Here is a 24,045-nt window from a genome sequence, read left to right on the forward strand (position 1 = left end):
TGCTCCAGGTGATGCTGAGCCTCCTCAGGTGCCCAGGGCTGGCTTCTCCTCCTCCTCCTGCACCCATCCCCTGTATCTGAAGGGGAAACTGAACTGGTGCATTTTCTGAGCCTGTTGTTGAGGACTTGAGGCTCTGGAGCTGACCTTTCCATGCAGTGAAAGTAAATGTGCTCAGCTGCAGCCAAGGGCCCTGCAGGGAAAGCAGTGACCCCTGTGTGACCTCTGGGGGCTTTGTGAGGCTGGTGTGACTTGGTTTAACACTGGAACTTGCCTGTGGGTTCCTTCAGATTACTCTGAGTATGGCTTGGCTCCTTGGAGTCACAGGGATGGGGAAACTCCTTGGCACCCAGTGGGGAGCACACTGCATGAGGATGGGATGACCTTGAGGGAGCAGTTTGAATTTCCTTTTGGCTGTCCCCATCAAATGTACAGAAAAAAAAGAAAATGAGCCAGTGGGGTACACCTGGTAAAGGGGGACAAAGGGGAGAAGCAGCCACTTGGGAATTATTCAGTCCCTGGTGACAGAGAAGCTGTGATAGCTGCGGGATACCCGCTGTACCCAAGGCCAAGTTTGAGCAGCTGCTGGGATAAAACCCTGGAGACAGAGATGTTGCTGTAGAGCAGCTCCTGTGGCCAGGCCAGGTGGGAGGGAAGAAGCTGCTGTGGCTGGAGCCCTCCAGGACAGGTTCTGTGCCCTGGGAAAACCAGGATGCTGCCGGGTGCACAGGGCGGAGGAGGGCTGGGAGCAGGCTGAGGTCTCTGCCCCTCAGGAAGCCGTGAGGGACTTGTGTGTTTTCCAAGCAGCAGAGACAGGATGCTGAGGGGTGGGAGAGAGACAGATTTCCTTCTGCAGTGAATAGGCTGGGGTGGGGGATGGTGGCTCCAATTTAACCCTTGCCTGTTCCTTTCATCTCCAAAACGAAATGGTGGCTTAGGAAACCATTCCAAGAAACTGCATAAATGAGAGGCACGAAAAGTACTGGGATGTTGGCACCAGGGTGATGCTGTGAGTTTATTATCCCAGTTCTCTCACCCCCAGGCATGTCTCCCTGGCTCTGGCATTCCTTTTTACTTTGAAGTTTGTTTGTTCAGTGGCACTGGCATTGCTATGACCCACATGAACACCAGGGATGCCAAGGGAAAGGCTTATGGGACCTTGCATCAGGTAGAAGCAGCTTGTGGGAGACAGCTGCAGATTTGAGCCCTGTAACAATTTTTCAACAGAAGACTGAAAAGATGGAATTTCATTTGTCTTTTACTTCAAGGGTGGGGGGCAAAAAAATCTTAGGAGTAACTCCTGAAATGTCTTCTGTTCTTGTTCAGCAGTGAAGGCTCTTTTGTATCTCTTGTAAAATCATTAATAGGACAATCTGGAGGAGAAGTGGAAGGAAACCCAATTACCATCACCTCCCACCCCCACCAAACCCTTGGAACTGCTGTGGAAACAGGGCCTGCATGCAGACCTATAGGGCATAAGTGCATAAAGAATTTGGGAGAGGTACCTGGAACATGGGAATCCAGAGAAAAGTACTTTGTTTACTGCACCAGAGTCTCCCAGAGCTGTAGAGAGTCCACATGGCTGAAAGTTGGCAGCCAAGCTGCAGGTGTGGTGAAAGAGAGGTGTTTTCTAAACACACCAAATACTTATTGCTCTGGCCTTTTGTAGATAAAGATCAGCTCTGACTTTAAAAGAAATTACAGCAGAAGTGCTTGTATCTGGGAGGATGAATACCTGCTTCCAGGTTGGGCTTTGTACAATTGAACTTCATAAACAAATTACCTGATGTGATTAACCAAGTCAGAGGGTTGAAGGAAATGTGCCTCTGACTCTGACAGTATCGGGGTGGAAGCTGCAATTGTTGGCCAGACAATTATCGTGGGTAGGAACAAACAGCCACAAGGTTCTTGGGTGTGAGGCTTCCCATTAAAACAATATCTTCTCTCTGAAAAAAAAAAACCCACAGCAGAAAAAAATAACCCTCCTGGAAGCCTGAATTTTTTCTGAGATTCAAAACACTGTCTTGACTTTGCAGATGTTTGATGTGCAAGGACAGCAGAGAGCAGTTGTGAACCAAAAAGGGCTAAGAATTTGTAGGAAAACATCTGGTATCTAGACTGACCAGATAAAGAGTTTTCAGTAGCTCTGAAAACATTTCTGCCCTATGATTGTGCTAATTTCAGTAGGAGAAACAGTCCCTGCTCTGACCTCATTCAGTTTTACAAGTTTGAAGGTTGGAATACACAGATATTGGCCTACTTGTCCCTAAGGTAAAGGTGACTTTAAAAAAAAAACAACAAATAAAGAGCAAGCAGAAAAATTAAATGTTTTAATGATGACATAGGCAAAAAATATTGCAAAAACAAATATAAAACCATTTAAAGCCTGAAATGGAGTTGCAGGCAAGACAACCTGACCTTCTCAGAGCCTGCTTCAAGAAACAAAAACACTTCCTCATGCCAAGCATGCTCTGCATGAGCTGAGCTTGCTTGGTCTCAAGCTGATGACAGTGGCTTTTCCTGCTTTCGATGAAACAAATAATGCAATGGGGGAAGATGGTTCTCTGTCAGGACAATTCTTTTTTCTTCCAACTGGGATATCATCTGCCTGCCTGGTACCTGAGCCCATTCACAAGGTGGGCAAGGCTGGACAAGCCATTTCACCCAGGATGAAAATCCCACCACAGCTGGGATGTGCGAGGGTTGAAGGAAATACTGCTTTGTGCTGTTTGGAAATTATTCACTCAGGATAAAAATATATGTTTAAGGGGAGATTTCCACCCTTTCTCAGGTGGGATTAGCTATGTTTTGGTGCTCACAGCAGCTGACAAGGAGGTGACAATGGGAGAACAGAATGTGTTGTGCTGGTGTCTAAAAGCAGAAGGGTAGGTGGGAACCTTCAGGTAGGTTTCTGCCTGCACTGCTTCTGGTTTGGTACACCTGGCCTGTGGCAGGCAAACCTGGATTGCCTGTGTGTCCTCATGAAGCTGGGCAGCACAGGGCTGTCTCAGCAGCCAGCAGTGTCACTCGGTGTCCCCTGTGAGCTGGCAGCATGGGCAGAGGCAGCGCTGTGTCTGGAGGTGGCTGTGGGGAGATGTGCTGGGACACGTGGGCTGTGCAGAGTGCAGGGTGTGAGTGGGACCACGAGTGCAGGTGACATCCCTCCCTCCTTCCCTCCCTCCCATGAGCCCTGTCCATCCCATCCCCTCCAGCCTCCACCCCCAGGCTGCAGCCAAAGCTCCCACCCCATCCAATTGCTCCAATTAGTGCTATGGGGATTTCTTCTTGATTTAGAAAGTGGCCCGAGACCTGCCTGTATTTGAGTCCAGCTCCCTTTAATCTGCCCCAACCATGATTGAGGTTAACAGAGTTTCCTGCCCAGCAGCCTCTTTGACAAATTAGAGAGAGCCAGTGAGGCACTGTCAATAAACTTCCCACTGTATAGATTTTGTCCAGCAGAGCCTGAATAAATTGGGTCATGCTGCCATATGTAATCCATGCACTTGAGGTTTGACCTGGCTCCTGCGCAAACCAGTGGGCAGGGATGTGTCTGGGAGCTGGACTGGAGCTCTGGCTGAGACAGCTGAATTTTGAAAGAGCTGGGGTGGAGCCGTGCCGTTCATTTTTGTGGACCAGTTTCATTTGTACGGGAAGATGATTGATGTCTTCCCGCGGGAGCTTTTGTCTGTGCTGGAGTGTGTCTCAAACAACATTGCCAAGATACCTTGGGGCTGGGTTAGGTAATTATTTTGTGATTAGATACTGAAATCAAATAAATAAGTTAATCATTTTACAAGTTCAGAAGAAAATACATTTATTTAATCTGAAACTTCTTCACAATAGCAATGCATAACTCTGTCTTTTTCTGCATGGTGTTGGCCTCGGGTCAGATGATTTCCCACTGAACGATTCGCTGGCATTCCATGGCCCTGGTAATGCAAAGTCACCTGTTTAGAAGGAGGCAGGATTCTTGTCCTTCTTTCCTTTGGGCAGTTGATGAGAACCCTGCAAGTGGTGGTGATGGGCCATCAGTTACCACAGTTCATATTGGCAGCACAGAAAAGATTAGTGCACTAACAGGGGAGACTCCTCTTTTGAAAAGAGGCTTTAAATGGTGTCAAGAACCACCACAACGATATGGTTTTTACATAAATAATAATTAATTACATGTAAATCAGACTTTTCCCCACCCCTTCCATTAGTACCGTCTTTGCTAAGCTCTCTGTCTTGTTTCTGTCCACTCACTCTGAGTAGCTGAATGGCAACAGACATCATTTGCAATGCTAACGTCAGATACGGGTCAAAATGGACAAGGAAAACACAACCCGGGGTTTTATCAATGCAATAACAACTAGTTCTGTCTAGAGATGGCAGTGTACTGGGGTTTAACCTCTTCACTGCCACAGAGCCAGAAACAGCAGGAATTTACTTTTCTGGTTTCCTGTTCTGCTATTTCTAACTTATTTTCAGCCCTTTCCTTCTCCTGGCCACTCTCTTTTTTCCCCCTTCTCTCCCCTTTCTGGTGTTTACTAGAGCATCTGGTAGTGTTTATCTCCCAAGACACAGGAGACTGTTGTTTTCATAGATATGTAACTAGCCTAAAAGCTTTAATCTTTGTTGATGTTGGACTTTTGGATTAAAAAATAGTCATAATAGTGGAAAAAGTTAAGATGAAATAATACTTCAGCATAGAACACTTTGGAGACAGCATCAACAGAAAGCCCTTGACAGGGACAGCTGCAATTACTGCATCTCCTTCACAGGCAATGCTGAACTTGTGGGGAGAGCAGGGCAGGGAGTGGGGAGACCAATTCCCTGAGATGAGACTGCTTGTTCCACTGGAAGCTGAAAGTGTGGCATGTCCTCATGGAGATTTCTGCATGTGCTCCTGCAGCAGGAGTTTAAGCAGACCCAGAAATGCCAACAAGATGTTAGAAATCTGTTTCCATCTCTGCTGGCTTCTTCCTATGCTGCCTTCCAGGAAGGCAGGGAAGGAGCTGATCTGGCTTTTAGCAGAGCCACACTGCACATGACCTGGGGTTTGAATCCCCCGTGGAGAAAAGGCTGTGCTGGAGGTCAGAGGAGGAGATGGTGTTTTGGATTTGGTCTCTTGCTCTAGAGAAGCACGCTGGTTTTCCTCTGAAAGCTTCAGAGATGCTGAGATTGGGTTAATTAGAAGTTGTCAAGATACAGCAAGAAGTGTTGCTGTCATCAGAGAGATGTAGAAAGTGTTACAGAAATTGGGTAGCAAAAGGCAGGTAGGTGTCTGCTATCTGCAGAAGATCTTATTTGCTGCCTTCCCAGGGGACTAGGCACTGTCCCAAACCTGCAGCAAAGTCAGCTAGGCTGGAAGCAGACCTGCAAAATCCGGGTGGCTGCTGCTTTCCTAGCAGGAATATATTCAGTTGCTAATATTGTAAATGCTTGCTGGTACATTTTTATAGCAATAGCATTTATGTAACTTAGGATTTTTATGTAATTTAGGATTTTAAATTAAATGTCTTAATTCAGGTGCTACATACCTCACTTTCCACCTCTGCTCTCCTGCTACATAAGGTGTAAACCTGACTGTAACCTCTCCCAACTTTTTTGGAATAAAACATTTATGGAAAATCCTCACTATGGGAAGGCAGCGAGCCGATGAAAGGGAGCTTAGCAGTAATGAACCAAGCTAATAAATTACCTAATGTCACCTTAGGATGGGTCTGTGGCCGCCTGTCACACAGCAGCACATCAAGCTGGAGATGCACAGTCGGTCTCTCCTAACCTTTGTACCTCCTCCTGCTAACCAGGGAGCTGGCTCTGGAAAAGACCCGGCCTGTGGAGTCCTGCAAACTGAAGGGTAAAATATTAATAAGCCAAAGAGGAGCTGGAGGTGTCAGTGAGGCTCCTGCACACTGCAGCCATGGGGGAGAGCGCTGCTGGTCTCCACACAAAGGGAATGGCAAACGGTTTCTCCGCAGAAAATTTCACCCGACCAATTTTTTTTGCATGCAAAAATGCAGATTCAGCAGCACCAAAACGGTCTGTGCACACATGCCAAACTTGTCATTTATAAAAACTCAAAAAAGCTCTGACAAATGCTGAAGCTGTTAGTTTTGACACTTCTGACATGAAACACTTTGATTTTTCATTTTGAAACTACTTTGTGTTCAAAATGTCCTTTAATTTTATTTTCAAGCAAGGGGGTGTGTGTCTTTTTTCTTATTCCCCCAAAAAATCAAAATTGAAATGAAATCTTCGGATTGACTCAACATGAAATTGTTCTTGGATTTTTGATTTCACGAGGCTTTTTTTTCTTAGATGTGTTTGGCTTCAAGTCACTTCTTTTTCACCCCCAAAATTTGCCAGTTGGTTTATCAAGAACCACAGCGAACATCAGCCCCTTTGAAGGGGCGCAGCTGCCACAATAGAATATTTTTTTCATGGCTGTCAGTTGCAAAAAGAAGGGAAAAAAAAAAAAAGAAAGGAGCCTTGCTTTTGCTTTCCAGGAGATTGAGTTCATTTTCTATCTGACAGGGATAAATAATAAACAGTATTTTTTTTTTTTTTCTGCTGTGAGGGATTGTGTTACGTTATCTGTTTAAACATTCCGTTACATTTTAGTAATGTGAATAATGATTATTCCTGTGCTTCTGAGCTCCCTCTCTTGGCTCGGGCGCCGGAGGTTCAGGAGACACCTGGCATTGTTGACAGAGCGCTGAACTTGAACGCCTCTCACTGTGACAGGGCAAGCCCAAATATTTTGGGAAGAGTCCTTGTTATGTTACGACAGGGGTTGGTAGCACTGATGCTGGGGACAGGTTTTGCTTTAATACAGAGCTGATTATGCTTTATTATTCAGGGAACAGCGTGAACTTGGGCAGGCGGGCTGCTGGGAGAAGGAGGATTGCACTTGGGCACTTCTTATTTGTAGGATGTGCTGAAGGTCTTCCAGGAGATGCTGTCTCTCAGGAGAGGTCAGGATAGGAGCCCTGAAAGATGTTTTTCTGTGGGTGAGAAAGTGGAAGAAATAAAGCTTTTTTCAAAATAATATAAATGTTTAATGTAGTCCCTACATGTAGACAAATACCTGGGGAAGAGCTTGTATTAAAATACCTTTTTAATCATACTTTCTATCCCTCAAGGTGGTGTTTGCTTCCTACAGTGTACATCTTCCCTCTTTTATTGGTTTCTTCTGCTGAAGTCAAGCTGCATCTTGGCAGTGCTTTGTGCATCTCCAGTGCTGCACGAGTGTCCAGCTCGTGGTGTTTCATCAGCCATGGACTTTCAGCAAGATTGGATGGGTTGTGGCGTTTGCCAATTCACGTACGGCATGTAATTATATCCCGGAAGCAATAGGAATTAAATTACATTAATTCCCATGAATATTCATTTAAGAATCTCGACCAAATTCAGGCAGATTAATAGTCCAACGAAAATACAATGGCTATTCATTGCCCCCACAGGAAAAGGAAATATGTATTGGCTGGCAGCTCAGGCCAAATGGAAATGTGCTATAGAAAAGTTATCTCTGGGTGGCTTCTGGCACAGTGGCGGCTGGAGGGACACCTCCAGGAGCAGAGAGGATTAGTGTGGGTACGGACGTGGGGAGCCTTTCCCATCCACCAGGAACCCAGAGGAGTCTGGGGTGAATCCAAGACTCGTGTCTCTGCACTGCCCATGCAAATCCAAACCAACTCGGACTGCAGTGGAGCTTCTCTGGACTCACAACAGAGCAAAATGTCATTTATTCTGTGCCTGACTCCCGCTGCCCTGTGCCTGCTCTGCCTGGATTGTGATGCTGTGGGGCAGCACAGCCATTTCTCTCCCTTACAAGCAGCACCCAGCTGGCTGCCTGCTCTGCCACAGCCAGCCCAGCAGCCCTCGGGGTGGCTGTGGGGCAGCCCTGTCCTGCCAGGCACATCCTGGCACAGGGAAGCTCAGCTCTGTTCCAGCTTGTCCTCCCAGCACAGGCCAGGACATGGCCTTTACTGTGGCCAGGGAAACTGGGAAAGTGTAATAGCAAAAGCAGATGAAGGATGCAAATGTGTTTGCAACTGAGGGATCAGAATTTGGTATGCTGGAAAACCCCCTCCCCAACAACAATATTTCATTTAAAAAATATCTGAGTGGTTATAGCTCTCATTTGGGAGAAGTTATTATTTTCATTTTGCCAGACAAGCCAACTTGAGACCTTAGCTGTGTCACATTATCTCTTTGTGGGACTTCCCCAGCTGGAGAACAGATCCAGCTTCCACTAAAGCTGGTGCAAGTGTTGCCAAGAGCATGGGGCTTAGTCTCTAAGCTGATGTTTACAGCTTTTAAAACTCCCCTTCATAGGTAGGTTGACCTTCCCTGCCCTTGAAGTTCTCTGAGCAAAAGAAAGGTCCAGTTATTTTACCTTGCACATGTACCATGTGATGGGCAGAGCTGCATTTTCTACTTTTTTGAAGGTTATTTGTTGCCAGACTGATCTGATTTGCCCTGAGTACACCAAAAACAAGGAAATGTGGAAAGCAGCAACCACCATTTTGCCAAGAAGGGGTTTTGCCTCAGGTTGCAGTATGAGTAGACTCACAGGGCTGCTTCTGCTTGTGCTTATTTGAAACAAAAGTCAGATAATCATAAAACCAGGCTGTAAATCCAATGTACATTTCATTTTATGTCCGCCAACTTTTCGGGGCAGTACATGGTGTGTATCTCATCTTTTCATGTCTGATGTAAAAGGTAAAATAACAGCTGAGTACCCACATGGGCTTTGCACCTACGCAGGAGTGCCAAGTGGGCCAGGAACCCGCCGTGCAGCCTGGTGATGTGCTCTGCAAAGCCTCATAAACCAGTGACTAAGGCAGAAAGGACTCCCAGGCCTGGCTCCTGGGACATTGGAGGTGTGGCATTACAGTAGCTTGGAAAACATTCTGACTTTATAACAAGTAACACCTATAATTACAGAGGCGTCATCACCTTCATAATTTTTTTTTTCTTCTTAGCTAACAAGCTGTAGTTGTAGCCTGTGTACATCCCTGCCAAAATCTGTGAAGCATTTGCTCTTGGGATGGTTCTGCCGGTGGTGGGAATATCAAGCATCTTTCTCCAGGCACTTGTAAAACAATACAGCAGTAAACAATTCAAGCACAATTAGCAGCTACATAGGCAGAGGGGGAGGGAGAAGTCCCACCGCTGGTACTGTCTGTGGAATTAATCATGTTTTACAGAGTTGATATACTGGTTTGGATGTGTGAAGTTAAAAACAGGAGATGAAGAAGTAGCCAATAAGCGTTTATTCTAGGATGAAATGTAAAACAAGTGTTGTTTTTTAGCGGTATAGGGGAGAGTGTTTAAAAAATGCTCTTTTAACAGGTTTAGCTCCTTTTTCTTCCTACTAAAAAAACAGATGAACTAAAATATATAACAAGATGATGTTCGCTTTTAAAGCTGGTGGTCCCGCCAGGTGACACAAACCCCTGCGGTGTCTCCTGCGGTACCGGGGCTGCAGAAGCGGGATGCTGAACGCTCCGCTCCCGCCTCTCGCCCGTTCCCGGCCCCGAGCGCTCCCCGCCGGTCTGAGCGCACCGCTCCGGCAGCGGCGCGAGCATCACCTCCGCAAATATTTATTTGCAGCGATTTTCCGCTCTCAATTATTTAAAATATAATGAATTACGCATAAGTACCTCGCTATTAGGGTAATTCCAGGTCTTAATTGCTGCTAGCGCGGCTCCCGCCGTTCTGCCGGGAGGTGGCGCCGCGGGCCCGGCGCTGCTGCCGGAGCCGCCGGGGCCGGGCCGGGGCCGGGGACCGGGACTGGGGGAGAGGCTGAACTCAGCGCGGTTCGCCCCGCGGTACCGCTGCTGACAGTGTGTGAAACTATCGTCCCGGCCCCGGGTCCGTCCTGCGGGCAGCCACGCGCGATCGCCCAAAAAGCAGGCAGGGAAGAAAGCCGGGCGGGTCAAAAAAAGAGTTTTTTCCCCGAACGAGTCGGTCGCTCGGTAACTTCGCGGCCGCCCGCTGACTCCCGCCCGCAGCGCCGGGCAGGACGCGCTCCTTCCCCGCGGGGCGCCCGACCACCGAGCCCCGTCCCCGTCCCGTGGGCGCCGCGGTGCCGCGGGCAGCGGGCCGGGGTCCCGGGCAGAGCAGGGCGAGGGGCTGCCCGGCGGGGCCGCTCCCCTCGCCCGCTCCGGCCGCCGTCAATGGGGGCCCCCGCGCCGCTGAGGTTCCAAATCCGCGCTAAGGCCATCGGTGCTGTTAAAATTCGCGATGCGCGAGTGCCGGAGCCCCGGGGCTGAAGCAGCCGGGTGGTCCCGGCTCTGCCCCCGCTCGCGTTCGCCCCGCGGGCGCTGCCGCCCCTCTCCTCGGGAGCCCCGACGGCGCGGCCGCTCCGCGCACCCACCGAGATGCGGAGCCATCCCCGCGGAGCGGCTCCGGGCGGGCACCCAGCCCCGTCCCCGGGACGGTCAGTCCCGCTCAGCGGCCGGTGCGCGCCGCTGCGCACCCGCGCACTGTGTCTAAGCGGTGTTTGCGCCCACAGCGGCGGGCGCTGCGGGGAGAACGCGGGCAGCGCCCGCCTCGCCGCTCCGCGCAGGTAAGGTGGCTCCGCGGGCACCCGCGGAGGGCACTCCGGGATCCACCGCATCCCTCAGCTCCGCTGGCCTGATGCCCCGCTGCCCCCCGCGCGGCTGCAGAAAAGTTGGTAGGGGTGCGCAGCACTGCGCCCCCGCCGACGGAGCGGCCCCGGCCCGGGCGCTGAGCTGTCCCTCGGGGCGCGGAGGGGTGCGCAGGGATGCGCAGCGCTGCGCGCCGCGCTCCACCGCCACTTTCCCTTCCCCGTGGGGCCGCCCCGCCTCCCCCGGCCCGGCCCCCCCCGCCCCCCCCGGCCGTCCTCCGCGGAGCTCCGCGCCTGCGGGGCTCTCGCCCTTCACCCCCTGCGCGCTTCACCCCCCGCTTCTATTATTTTATTTTATTTTATTATTATTTTTCCCTTGCGCCGAGCCTTGTTTACCCAGCAGGTGGATGTGACGTCAGAGACTGACAACAGCAAAAAATAACAACATCTCCCTCCGCGGGGGTGTCGCGGGCCGCCCCCGGCCCGCCCGCGCGGGGCTGCGCGGGGCGGGGAGGGGGCGCGGGGCGGCGCGGGGCGGGGGCGCGGCGGGGCGGCGTGCGGGGCCCGCGGGCGCGGCGCCGGGCGGAGGGCTCTATTGTTATTTACCGAGCGGCGGAGCACGCCGCCGCGCCGCCCGGGCTCGGCGTGCCGGAGGGACGGGAGGGAGGGACGGGACGGAGGCAGCCCCGCGCCGCTCCGCGCCGCCGCCCGCCCGCGCCGCGGCCGCGCCGTGCTGGGCAGCGGCAGGGCCGAGTCCTGCGGGTGAGTCCGGCGCCCCCCGACACTTTCCCCGCTCCTCCGGGGCTGTTGCACTTTTCCCCCCGCCGGCCCCACGTGCCCGGCCGCCCCTCCCCGACCGCCGCCGCGGTACCGGGGGGGTGGGGGGATGTGGGGCGGCGGTGCGCGGATGCGGAGCCCCCTCCCCGGGCTGCGGGGCCGCCCGCACCCCCTCCCCGCCCACTTTGGAAACTTCCCCCCCGCCCCGCGCTGCGCGCACTCCCCGCCGTGGTGGGATGCGGCGCGTCCCGCCCCCCTCCCATCCCCGCTCGCGCTTTCCGCGTGTTTTCCGCCGGGTCCCTCCGCGCCGCCGCGCAAGGGGCGCGTACGCCCCAACTTTTGCACTCGGGGCAAGAAGTTGCGGTGGGGCCGCGCCCCCCCCCTCCCCGCGCTGTGCCCGGCTGCCCGTTCCCCCTTCCCCGAGCACCTGTTGCGGCTTTACGCCCGCGCAGCCCCTTCCGCAGGCGCGGAGCTCCGCGCAGCGCATCCGCCCCCACCGCGGGTCCCTGGGACGCGTTGCGCCCATCCCCCCCATTTCTTTTCTTTTTTTTTTTTTTTTTTTTGAAACGAAGTGTTTGAATAAACACCCGCGCCTCCCCAGCTCAGCCCGGCGCAACTTCTCACTGCGCGGGTGCGGACCGCGCATCCTTCACGCGCGTGTGTGTGCGCACGTTCCCCTCCCGCGCAGCCCCGCGGTGCGGAGCCTCGGGACGGAGCCGCGGCTCGCTGCGCGCCGCGGAGCCGCCGCCGGTGCCCGGTAAGTAGGGCCGCCCCGCGCACCTGCCGGCCCGCGCTGCGCGGCCGCGTGCCCGGGCAGCGGAGGGGTGCGCGCTGCCGGCGGCCGAGCGGCGTGTCCGCGCCTCCCTCCTCCCCACCCCCGCCCCGCCGGTTTGTGGGTTCCTTTCTTTCCTGGAAAAAAAAAAAAACAAAACCAACAAAAACCCAAAGCAGCCGAGGGAGCGGGGCGCGGGCAGCTGCGCGGGCAGGGCTCCGCGGGGCGCAGCGCAGCCCCCTCCGCACCGCCGGTAACTATCAGTGACCGCGCGGCCCCGGCGCGGAGAGCATCGCCGGGCGGGCTGCGGAGCGCCGCGCTCTCAGCGACTCTTCTGCTGCCACTTCGCTGTAATGATTTTAATTGCGTGTTTTTGCTTTGAGTGAGCCGAGCCGAGCGAGATTACTTTTTTTGGTTTTTTTCCCTTTTTCCCCGTCCTTTTTCCCCCGGTTCCCTCTGAGCCCGGCAGCGGCGGCAGCGCGCAGCCCTCCCGTCCCTACCCGAGGCATCCGCCGCCTGCGAGCGCTCTCCGAGCCGCTTCTGTAGAGAAGCTGGAGCCCAACTTCTGTGCTCAGAAGTTTAAGGTTTCATTTTTAGTAACTGTTCTCGGAGTGAGTAATGGATGTGTACTGCTCGTAGCCTGTCGTCTACACTGTATAGCCTGCTGATTTCTGGGGTGCTGGATGGTTCTGAATATTAAAACAGTTCTCTAAACTGTGTTTGCTTTCCATACAGTTTTTCTAAAGTTGGATTTTACCTGATTTGACCAAATGTTGATGTCACTAGTGACAGCTGCTTAATTAGACAAAGTTGCAAGCATGTCATCAAAGAAACTTTTTTGCCTGTGCTGGTAATCCACAGCTTACTTTAATATTTTGGAAAACATGCATTTTGCTCGGTTGAGTATTATTTTTACAGTTTTTGTTACTGCTGAGAAGCTCTTGTGTTCTGTAAGTTTGAGAGAGCCTGAAATAACTCAAGTTCCCAGAGAAGCGAGTGTGGACAAGGAGGTACCGTGCATCTCGGCAGCTAGATTTGGGGGAAGACAGGGAAATTTGGGGCTACTCGTTTCAACTTCTTTCCTCTGAAGCTTTTCCCCTGCACATTTTGTTTGAACTATCTCCCAACCATACTGAATGGACCAGGGCACTGGGGGAGGAAGCTCTCCACTAGTTACCATTCAAAAGGTGTCGGCTAAAATCTCATTGCAAAAAGGTATTGTAGCTTTAACATCTTGCATTGGCAGCATTCTTCCCCCTTAGTCTTTGGATTAGTCATTGTATGAGAGACAGGAAAAAAAAAATCACTTTTTTTTTTTTTTCTCTGGAAAAAGTAAAGTAAACAGCCTCCAACAAGTGAACCTTGACAACCCAGATTAAGGAAGGCAGGAGAGATCAAACAAAGCTGCTGCTGGGCTGTTGTCAGGAGCTGCCTCACTGAAAGCTCTGGACTATTCGATCAGGCAGCAAGGCTATATGTTCACTTATGCAGAAATGGACCATTACAAATGCTGATCTTTGTTGTGAAACCAAAGGATAACTCTGAGAAAAATAACTACTATTTCAGACAAGGCTTTCTGTTGCTTACGGTTTTGATTGCAAAGTTAGTTTTTTGTGCATGGGCTGGGGTTTTGGGGTTTGTTTGTTTTTTTTAAAGTGATGATGGTTTGAAGTGCATTTTTACACTTTCAGAGGGACTTGGGATTTGATTATGTTTACGCTGCCTAGAGCTGCAGAGAAGAAGGCATTAAATTAGTGCAATGCAGAAAAACCTAAAAGTTCTGTGGAATTCAGCTTTTATTTCTGGATCGCTGAATTGTAAAGAAACGTGGATTTGGTTTTTTCTCTCTGTGTGTAAGTTTTGTGTTGGTGTATAATAGAGGAGTTTGGTTTTGATTAAGCGGTGTATATTGGATGACTGCATTCCTAGAGTTTGGAAAACTTGTAATATCTCTCCTTCAAACATGTTGCCAAGCAGTCAGGATGGACCTTGGTTTGATACGCCGGGATTTTTACAAGAGTGTGTGTAATGTGTCTTCATGGCTGTATCACAGAGACTGTTACTGTGTAGTTTTTAGTGGAAATACCCGTAAAGAGTATTAATAGCCACTTGGTTTTACTTCAATAAACAGTTAGGATTTAGGTACTAATGGAAATGAACCAGGGGAGTGAGGTTAGTTTTGTTGTGTGACAGTTTCATGTTTGTATTCAAACACTTGAACTCAAACTTTAAATGTGTCACTTTCATTCCTTTAAAGTATTCTAAAACAATGGAAATATCTGTTTTTAAAAAAAAATCCAAGCAAGAGACTGTTACCCTAACGTGTATTAATCAGGAGGCAGACCAAGTGCCCATCTGCCAAAGAATTAAGAAATCCTAAATCTTTTTGCATAAGCATTTTTTTAATTAGCAGTGCAGATCTCACAATAAGTACTTTATACTTTCTGTAAGGTAAGGTTTCATAACTGTCCTGCATAACTTACTCTCAAGCCTGTAAAGATTTTTTAATGGTATACATTTTAATTAGACAATAAAAAGTATGTGCATTAAACATGCACATGTATGCTATTAAGCCATTTTGCGTAATGTGTAATGTTTTCTAACATCTATAAACATTTTCTGCTTAAATCAGTTCCACCAGTAACCGTAACACAGCTGGGTTTTGCCCGGGTAGGAGAAGGAGCAGGGAAGTTGAGCAGGGAATTGTGCATCGGACATTAGCGTGCAGCATACGCCGCAGTGTGCGTTTCTCATGGAGTGGATCACCTTTTTCCAGAGCTAAAATTCACATTATCATCCTTGATGTGATATACTGTAAACATTTGTAGCTCCTGAATTATTCCTGTTTCATAGCACTGTAAAAAATTGCGAAAAAGGCTGGTGGTAAAAAGGCAAATATATGGAATGTATCTAGTGTTTAGTATTCGTACCTCTTGTGGTCATTTATATTGAGAGATTGAACTGGATAACACAATTCCTTTTGTGAAATATCCGTTGAGCATGTATTTGTGTGTCAAATGAAATAACATATGCGCACACATATGTAGGATTTGTATGTAAAATACAGTTATTTCAGCAAGGCTGTCCGGTTATTTATGGGGCATAATGATACTTCTGTCATCTTAAATTTTCTCCGAGAAGCTTTAATAAATTTAAATAGATTATATGCTGTCAGAAAATAGTATAAATTTTGTTTACGATTCACTTGCTTTAAGGTACTTATACTAAAGAAGCTCATTTAACCCCAAGACTGAGGAGCATTAAGTGGTGAGAGGAGTCTGCTGAAGAGCTGCTGCTGCCCTTTGCTCTTGTGATAATCTTAAATTACTACAATTTAATTGCAACTTCAAGGCACTGAGCTGAAATATTTTTATGCAGCTGAGCCAGGGCTGGAGAAGGCTCGGTGGGGTTTTTGCAGGTGGCTGGGTGTCTTTTGGAGGAGCAGCGTTTGTTCAGGCCTCTCCTGCCCTTCCCAGCACATCCAGCATCGTGTGTGCAGGGACAGGGTGCCTGGCAGGGAGCTTTCCCGGGGTTCCCACTGCAGGGGGAGCGGGATCAGGCCCTGCAGGGCTCGGGTGCACGAGGGTTTTGTTTGCTGTCCGTATTTAAGCTGAATTAAATAGCGCATTTTAATTGTTCCTCAGATGAGCCTTGCTGTCAGAGCTTCTCCCTGCGAGCCTCGGCCGGGGAAGCAGGTGGGAAGGGGCTGGTGGCTGGAGGGGAAGCCCAGGGGGTGGTCAGCAGCGTGGGGACACAGCGGCACCCTGCTCTGAACGTGGCCGTGGGCACGGCGTGGTCCCTGTGTCCCCAGGGATGAGCTCAGGGTGCAGTCGGCCACCCTGGGCCTGATCCAGAGAGTGCTGGCATCAGCTGGGGCTTCTGCTGATGTCGCTGCCTTTGGCTTTTGGTCTGTGCCACTAACTGGTACCACTGAAACTTTTTCTCCCCCTCCCTCCACGTAGAGTAGCGTGTTTTCACACCCGGCGAGCGCTTCGGCAGAGATGTGATATGCAGGAGAAGCCAGGAAGCATTTGCTAGGTGGAATTCAGAGACGCTCTGCGCTAGAGATCAGCAGCGTCTTTGAGACCGTTCTTAGAGGTCCTGGCAAGCAAACTTTATTCCAGAGCTTCGAAAGGTATGGCCAGGCTGGGAGCGCCTAACGTCGTGCCACCGAGGACGCGCGTCAGCGCCGGCCGTGCTGAGGCACAGCGGTGTTCAAATCGTGAGTCTGATTGTTTTTCTGTTGGCCAGAGCCTTGTGGAGTGTCTCGTGGCGAGAAGAGCCGGAGAAGATCTCGTGGCTGCTGGAAGGGGTTGGTTTTGCGCTGACAGAAGCGCTGCTCGCAGCCTGCTCGCTGCGCGGTTCGATCCCGCAGCTCGCTGTGCTGGGAACGGCAGCTCCTGCAGGTAACAAGGTGATGCCAGTGTAGAGAGAGGGGGGGAAAAATCCAGCGTGGAATAAACCATGCAGTCCTTAGAGGAGAAAGTTAATTGTGGGATCGCTGTAGTGTTTTACTTTAAAAAGATTTATTTTGTGCTGTAGAGGAGTCGGTTGTGCTGTTTTGCTGAGATCATTTATTTGTTGGTTGGGATTTCTGGAGTGGTTTAACACGTGCTCTTTTTCCTTACTCTAGCACTGGAGCTCCCAAGTCAGAGGAGCTGCTGGCTCTGTTCGTGTGCAGCCTTCTCTGCAAATGTGCTCTAGGGTTTTGTCTTTCTGTTCTCCTGGCACGGGTCTCTTCCATGCATGCAAGTGAGCAGGCTTATGTCTAATGGCTGTTTGGATGTGGCAAGTATCCAGAATAATCCTGATGACTTTTTGTTCCACGTCATTCTGCAAATGAAGACGGGATTCTATGGAAAATGGGAAAAGGGAAGAGCATGGGCAAAATCAGTTTCTCCCTAAGAGGCACCTGAGGAGGACTAAATAATTTTTCTCTTCTCATTGACCCTCCTGGTGCTGTTTTTAAAGCATCTCCATTTTAGTGCCTTGAAATTGCAATTAAGTTGTAGTAATTTAAGATTATTGCAAGAGTGCAAAGGGCAGTAGAAGCTCTTTAGAAGTCTCATCTCAACACTTAATGCTCCTCAGTCAGGGGGTTAAATGAGTTTCCTCAATGTGAGTACTTAAAGTAACTAAATCGTAAACAAAATTTATACTATATTCTGACAACTAATAATCTATTTAAATTACATTAAAGTATGTGTGTGAAAATTTAATTAAAGGCAGAAATACTGTCAAGCCCTGTAAATATCTTGACAGATCTACTGAAATGGAACCCATATCGTAAAATATTTACATAGATCTGATAGGCTACAGTGTTTCTGGGAGTGCTATTCTGAAAATAATTGTGGGCTTTTTTCCCTTCCAGTTTCCCATTTGGTTGCAATGGTCTCGGAAAGCAATGCAAATAAATACCCAGAATGTTTTATTGGGATGATTCTCCCGTGTATTGTTTACTGCTAATAGTGCTGTCTGTACAGTGCTTTTCGCTGGTGTGTTTTTATTAGGAGAACCTGTTTCCTCGCGAAGTTAGTTTAATTCAGAGGCACTGAATTTAAAAAATGGGCACTGAAATTAAAAAACTGGCAATGAGAACTGGGGCTGTGCGGTGTGTCTGCGCTGGACGTGCCATCTGTGAATCAACTTTCTCCTGGGTGTTTGTCCCAGAGCACGGTGCTGCAGCATCTCCTGCACTGCTCTGACTCTCAGTTAAATTGATTTTTCAGGTAGAAAGAGCTTACAACCTTTTTTCCAAGGATTTGAACTCTATATGGAAGTGTTTCCCAAAGTGCACACGGGGCACAGCACCCTCTTGCTGGTGCATCTACAGGCATATCTGCTGTGGTATGTAGTCCAGGCTGTTTTTAAGATGAAGAATGTTTTGCCCCAGGTAAAACTGTGTCTGTCTGGAACTTCAGCCAGCCTTTGGCCCTTTTTAAAACCCACTGGCTGGAATTCTGCAGGTGGTTTTGCTGGGAAGGTGCAGCATGAGCCGCGCTTTCTCACCACCGTGTCATGGGTTGGAACAAACTCCAGTTTTTCCTGGCTGGAGCGTACACCCTAGAGCTGCAGGGTCGCAGGAGGAGGATGAGGATTTGGGCATGCAGAGAGGGATGTGGTGGGAGCGTGGTGCTGAGGAGCCCGGGCCAGGTGCTGGGCACTGAGTGCTGACAGCCCGACAGAAGGTGGCACAGTGTGGCAGGTTGGCTGCAGCCTCCAATGGCATCGTTAGTTTCCCCCTCTTCGCCAGACATTTCCTTTCATGTTGGATCTGAGTTTTAGCTGTACTTCCCGATCAGTCTTGTCATCTTGTTGCTAACAATTAGGGTCAAGTGTCTTTCCTTGGGCTCTCCACAGTCTTCGTGTTGGTGTCCCTCCCCCAGCTGCCTGGCTAAGCTGTTTGTTCATTAATTAGTGGATGGGGCATATTAATACATCAGTAAACCGGAGTAGTCAGAGTTCCCAAGGCATCTCGGGAAGCCCTCTCTGGTTTTATGTGACCGGACATGCACTGTTGCTGATTTAGATAGCGGAGCCGATGATGCCAAAGCGTTGTTAAGAGAGAGATAAATAGAGAGAGCCCAGCAGTAAGCAGAATGTCATGTCTCTATTAAAAAGCTTGTGATAAAGGAAGATAAAATGGTGAGGGGGGATTGCTGGAGTGTTCAGAGCAGCCACTAAACATCTGATCACAAAAATCGATGCTGAATTCCCTTTCTTGCACAACACTTGCCTGCAGAATTCTGTCTGAGCCTGGGTCTGGTTGCAGCGAGCAGTGGAGCCCTGAAAGGACTTTTGTTCTTGCCAGAACGGGGTTCTCAGGGATTCAGGAGCTGTCTGAGCTGGGATTCCAGCATCCCTCCCCTGCTCCTTTTGAAGTGGTGCTCCTGGGATGCTGATGAAGTTGTTCCAGGCTCACGCTGGGGCTTGTTGCTCTGTGCTGCCTTGTACCTTCATTTCCTGGGTGTCCAGGCCACCTGCCTTTCTGTCAGCCTGGAGGTCAGGCCTTGGCAGAATAACACTGAGGCAGACTTTTGTCTATTGGTTTTTTCCTTGCCTGGGTGCAGGGGCTGCTCTGCAGAAGTGAATAAATGGAACTGATTCTGAAGAACCAGCGGTCGCAGCAGACGGGAGAGGAGCGGGGTTAATTCTCCCAGTGCAGTAAAACGTTAAATCATCACAGCCTTGTTTGCTGAAAGGATGTTGATCATTCCATTAAGGAGGATTAAGTAATTAACTGATATTTCTTTAGGAACCCATGTCAGTTTTAAAAAGCATTTTCCTGGTGTTGCACAGTGAATGTGAAGTGTATGTTTTCCTGCTGCTGGAAAGCTGGGAGCTGAGTGTGAGTGAGACACCTCTTCCTAAGGAACTTCTGGGAATACCAAGGGAGTGGAAATAGGGAGGAAGGTTTTCAACTAAAATGTGCTGTTCCAATAGATTTTTGATAGCAACATTGTCTTTTATGGATTTTTGTCCAGTGAGCTTGCTGCGAACCTCATTTCAAGGGTATTCTGTTTGGGATTAAGAAGTTAAAACCTTCTTCAAGTGCTCCTTTTGGTACTTGCATTTTTATTTTTAATAATAGTTTTTATGTTGTAATAGTGAGCTCACTGACAGTGAGTCATGAACTCTGTCTTCCATGAACCTCATGAAGAATCTGTGTTAGCCGCTCGGGCAGCTCGTCCAGCCCTGTTCCCACGTTTTATACTTGCGCTGGAAAGAAAAATTCCATTAAAATCCCTCTTGTAAATCCGCCTGTGGTTGAAATCCCCTTAAAAGCAGTGCAGTGCAGGGGGCTGTGGGGCATCATGGAGTGGAGCTGGGTTTGGAGCACATTGACGCTGGGTTTGTCTGGGAAAGGCTGGCGGTCCCGGGGAGGATGTGCCTGGCCAGGGTTTTGTCATTGGCTGATGCTCAGTCAGGTCAGAAGTCTCTTTTGGGGACAATGCAGGTGCAGGTAGAGCAGAGGACAGCAATGACAGAATTTTCCACTGTTTCATTTTTGAAGGATCAGCTCGAAGCCCCTGGATGAGAGGAGCAGGGGGCTGTGAGCGCTCCTGCATCCCGCGCTCCCAAGCTCGCTGCCAGGGTTCGATCCAGTTTTGGCCTCAGCAAATCACAGAATTTGGGATTAACCTCATCAAATTGCTGCTGTTTCTTGTGTAATGGCCCCAACCTCTAATACTGCAGTTAGTGATACTGAAACTACACCCAAACTGAAATTTTCTGCGCGAGAGATGGATTCTGGCCGGCAAATAGCATAACCCAGTGGCACCAATTGTGTTAGTATTGATACTTTCTGCTTTTATAACAGCTCTCCTTCTCAAACAGGGCTCCTTCAGACAGTACCATGCAAACTGTTGATCAGTGTGCTGTAAATTATTCCTCCCCCTGGGGTGAATTTCATAAATAGTTGTATTTCCATTACACAGGCAGATGTAGCTTCAGTTATGTGGCCTAGGCTCTAAATATCCCTGTTGAAATCATGGGAGCTCAGTGATGGGATGGACTGAGTTAAAAAAAAAAAAAAAAAGAGAAAATTAAAAGAAAATCAGTTTGGCTAAATAATAAAGTCTTAGAATATTCACGTGTGTATCTCTCTGGATGTTTGTGCAGAACATCATGGCCTGTACCTGCATTAGCAGATTTAGATGAGAGATTTTTCACAGTAAGTTTTGCAATAGTAATAATGTCTTAACAGCTTTAGTAATTAATTTTAATCAGAGAGTTGTCAGGGGCCCTATCCTGCTGTCATTGAATTAAATGAGTACTGGGAGAAGGTGGCTCTGAAATAGCTCATTATAAATTGTTTTTGTTAGTTTTTAATGATATGCCTGTGTATGTATGTGTGTTGAGATAATATATATTAAAGTTTGTAAAGCTCCTGAATTGTAGGTTTGGAAAAGAGCAAATTTATTTTTCAATGATAAATTACTTGATACCTAAAAGGCTTTGAAAGAGGAATGTCAGAAGTATGCAGCAAAATTATTTTTTGTTACAAGTATTTTAAAGTTTTTCTCTGGCTTTACCTATTGAAGTTTTCAGACGTCCAGTAGTGTGAGGAATGATGGTCTTGCTCAGGAAACCTTTCTAATCCGTCATTTTATTTATGGGATTTAACTGAGAATGGAAGAAAACCCATCTTGGTATATTTTAGCTGATTTTATACTATGTTATCTGTTCTGATTTTTTTTCTTCACTTCTATAAAACCAGTATCTGCAGCATTCAAAAATACTATTTCATAGAAGTTAAAATGGAACATTGCCTGTGATTTAAACTAAAATATCTTAAGCCTATCCAGTGTATTCCTGGCATTAAACAGTCAGAGAAGGCTAAATATTTCCTATTTATTTTTCAGATTGGCTGGAGTATAGTCTTTCAGGAAAAGGGTCCTCAGCCAGTTGAAGGGGAAATCTGATTTTTCAGCAAGTGCTTTATATTTACTGAGGGATTCTGAGTGTGCAGAAGCGTGTTGCATGGAAATGGAAATTTTCTGTCTAGGATTTTTAGGGATTTTAATCGATGCCATTAGATAGAGGCACGCTCATAGAGAGGTAAACTGGTAAATCTGAACAAACTGAAAAATGGTAGCTATAGGTGTCTGGCTCTGTTATCAAACTTGCTGCCTAAGCCAGAGTTTATGCACTGTGATAATGCTAATGACCAGCAGAGCCAATGATGCATGACTGGAGGAAATCAGTGGTATAATCGGAAAAAGTTATCAGGTTTTTGTCATTAAATATTACTGATAAATAATACACTTCATTTTGAGTAGATAGGATGTGTTTAATTCTGATGTGGAGGGTTTCAATTTAATAAGGGGCATTGCTGAGTAAAATGATAATCTTTCGTAATTTAAAGGGAAAAATAAAAATGCGTTTGTTTCAGCATAACCTCCTGGCAGCCACCATCCACTGCTGTTGCCTTCACTGGTGTCTGGTATTGAGGAATATTCACAGCAGTTTGAGGTGGCTGCTTATAGCAAGGTGTTTTATCCAAGTTACTACTTTGTGCAGAATTAATTACATGAGGCCAGAACCAAAGGGGTTCTGTTTAGTATAAACTAGGTAAAATCTTTCATTTTCTGCCTAAAAATGTGAATGTTGCAGCAAATATAAACTCTGTGCTCCATGCAGTGATTCCCTACAGAGCAATCTGCCTGTCCAGGCAGTGACAGGAGGGAAGGGATGAGGACAAAAGATAGAGATAAATTAGATCTCGTTTTGCAACTTATCTTTCAAGTCAGTGGGAGAACAAGGAAGAGAAGTAGAGCTTAAACTGAAGGAAGAGGGATATTAATAGTCTCTATAAAGGACAGTTTGCACCAGGAAAAAAGGAAAAAAAATCTGCTTGGCTTTTTTTAGCAAAACAGGCTAACACCCAGAGTAAATCTGTGTCATTAACTGAAGCAGTGCGTGATTTTTAGAGCATCTCTGCTCCTCGTGTGCGCCTGTCCCTGGGCTGGAGGCAGATGTGGTGCAGCTCTGCCCAGGGGAGGCTCCTCTTGCCAGCTGCAGAACCTCTGTCTGGGTCAGCCCATGGCCCTGTTTGAGCAGATGCCACCAGTTCAGCCCAACGAGTGCCTTTGTAACAGGGCCAGGATCTTCCCACCACCCCTTGGAGTCGTGCTCGATCGCTGAATCTCAGCTCGGGTTTCCAGAATTAGATGGCACAGTGAGTAAACACAGCGTACTTGCCAGTTCTCACATCCTCTTTTGCAGCGAGTATTGCAGCAAATCCTGCAGGTTTGACTCATCTCTGAAGTTCTTCACTGATATGAAACAGATCTTGTCTGCCTCTCTCAGAAGAGCTGGGAATGTGGCCTCGGCTCCTGAGCTCACAGTCCTTCTGGAGATGAACACTGTTTGCTTGAGTTGGCCTCTCAGAAACTTGGGCAGCTCTGAGTAACTTTAGCTGGAGTTACGTGCCTGTATCTGCTGGTAAAATTTGGCCTGCAGTTATCCTTTATTGAAAGCTTCATGGAAATACTTCATTTTTGCTATGCTCAAATATTTACATTCTGATAGGAAGATTTTTTCCCCTTCCATTTCTTTGTGGATTCTTTATTTCCTGGTTGATGCCATAAGCACAGAGAAAGTATAACGCTTTGTCAGGTAACAAGTAATATTCAAGTTTTCAACTTACATTTCTCATAGGCCTGAAAGAAAAAAAAAGTCTGCCCGTTTTGGAAGTATTTGTTGGATTGTAGTGATCCATCGAGGGTGGGATGGAGATTCTGCTTAACACGTGGGTAAGTTGGCAGGGGAAGGTCATACAGGGCAGAAAACTTTTCTGAGTAAATAAAAGCGGTGTCAGGTACAGCCCCTGTGCAAGAACAGCACGTCTCAGTGTTTCTGTTCCTCGGTGTTGAATCACCTCCGCATGTTTCAACCTCTGCCTGGTGGTGCTCTCGGCAGATTGAGGAGGAGGACACATCTCACAATGGTCCACACGTGTGCCGTGACTCAGGCGCGCTCACAACTCCATGACATGCGTCAAGTGAGAATTGTTTCCTTGCAAAGCCTTTGCCTCCTTTGTTTTTGCTCAGATGAAAGCTACTTTCAATTTGACTATTTGACAGCGCGCTCGGTGCCGTAGAGGGAGGGCTTGGTTCACTTTGCAGTTAAGTACATTCAGATATCTCAGCTTGTCCCTGGTGCTTCCCACTGCATCCCCTGTGCTTCAGCTGACCAGAGGTGAGACTGCACAGGAAGCTGGACCAGTGGAAAACTGGCTTAAGCAGGGAAAAAATGTTTTCTGCCAGTTGAACATCCTCATTGGATTCTGGAGATCAGAGGAGGGCCTGAAGGGGTCAGGGCCGCCCTGTTGGCCACTGGATAGTGTTTGCTGTGACGTGAGCCCTCTGCCAGAGGCTTTGTGTCTGAATGTGCTCTTCTCAGTCTGGGCAGA

At 48.5% G+C, this 24,045-nt stretch overlaps 1 protein-coding gene and 1 long non-coding RNA gene across 5 annotated transcripts in view; one reads left to right on the plus strand and one right to left on the minus strand.

The window, feature by feature from the left end:
* Positions 1-3,787: 3,787 nt before the first annotated feature.
* LOC135453048 (uncharacterized) lies at positions 3,788-11,848 on the minus strand. Its single transcript, XR_010441758.1, has 3 exons — positions 11,784-11,848; positions 5,681-6,986; positions 3,788-4,002 (listed from the first exon to the last, which is right to left on the minus strand). It is a non-coding gene; the product is annotated as an uncharacterized LOC135453048 (long non-coding RNA).
* FOXP1 (forkhead box P1) overlaps positions 11,214-24,045 on the plus strand; it is a 371,464-nt gene continuing 358,632 nt past the window's right edge. Inside the window, exon 1 of one of the 4 annotated variants that reach the window (XM_064723620.1) lies at positions 11,214-11,341. The gene's annotated coding sequence lies outside the window, so the exon portion shown is untranslated. Of the gene's footprint in view, positions 11,342-11,954; positions 12,114-16,180; positions 16,351-24,045 lie in introns of those variants that run through there. The other 3 variants (XM_064723619.1, XM_064723622.1, XM_064723621.1) reach the window with 3 other exon arrangements.

This window comes from Zonotrichia leucophrys, chromosome 12 (genome assembly GCF_028769735.1).
Source record: "Zonotrichia leucophrys gambelii isolate GWCS_2022_RI chromosome 12, RI_Zleu_2.0, whole genome shotgun sequence".
Classification (NCBI taxonomy): domain Eukaryota; kingdom Metazoa; phylum Chordata; class Aves; order Passeriformes; family Passerellidae; genus Zonotrichia; species Zonotrichia leucophrys.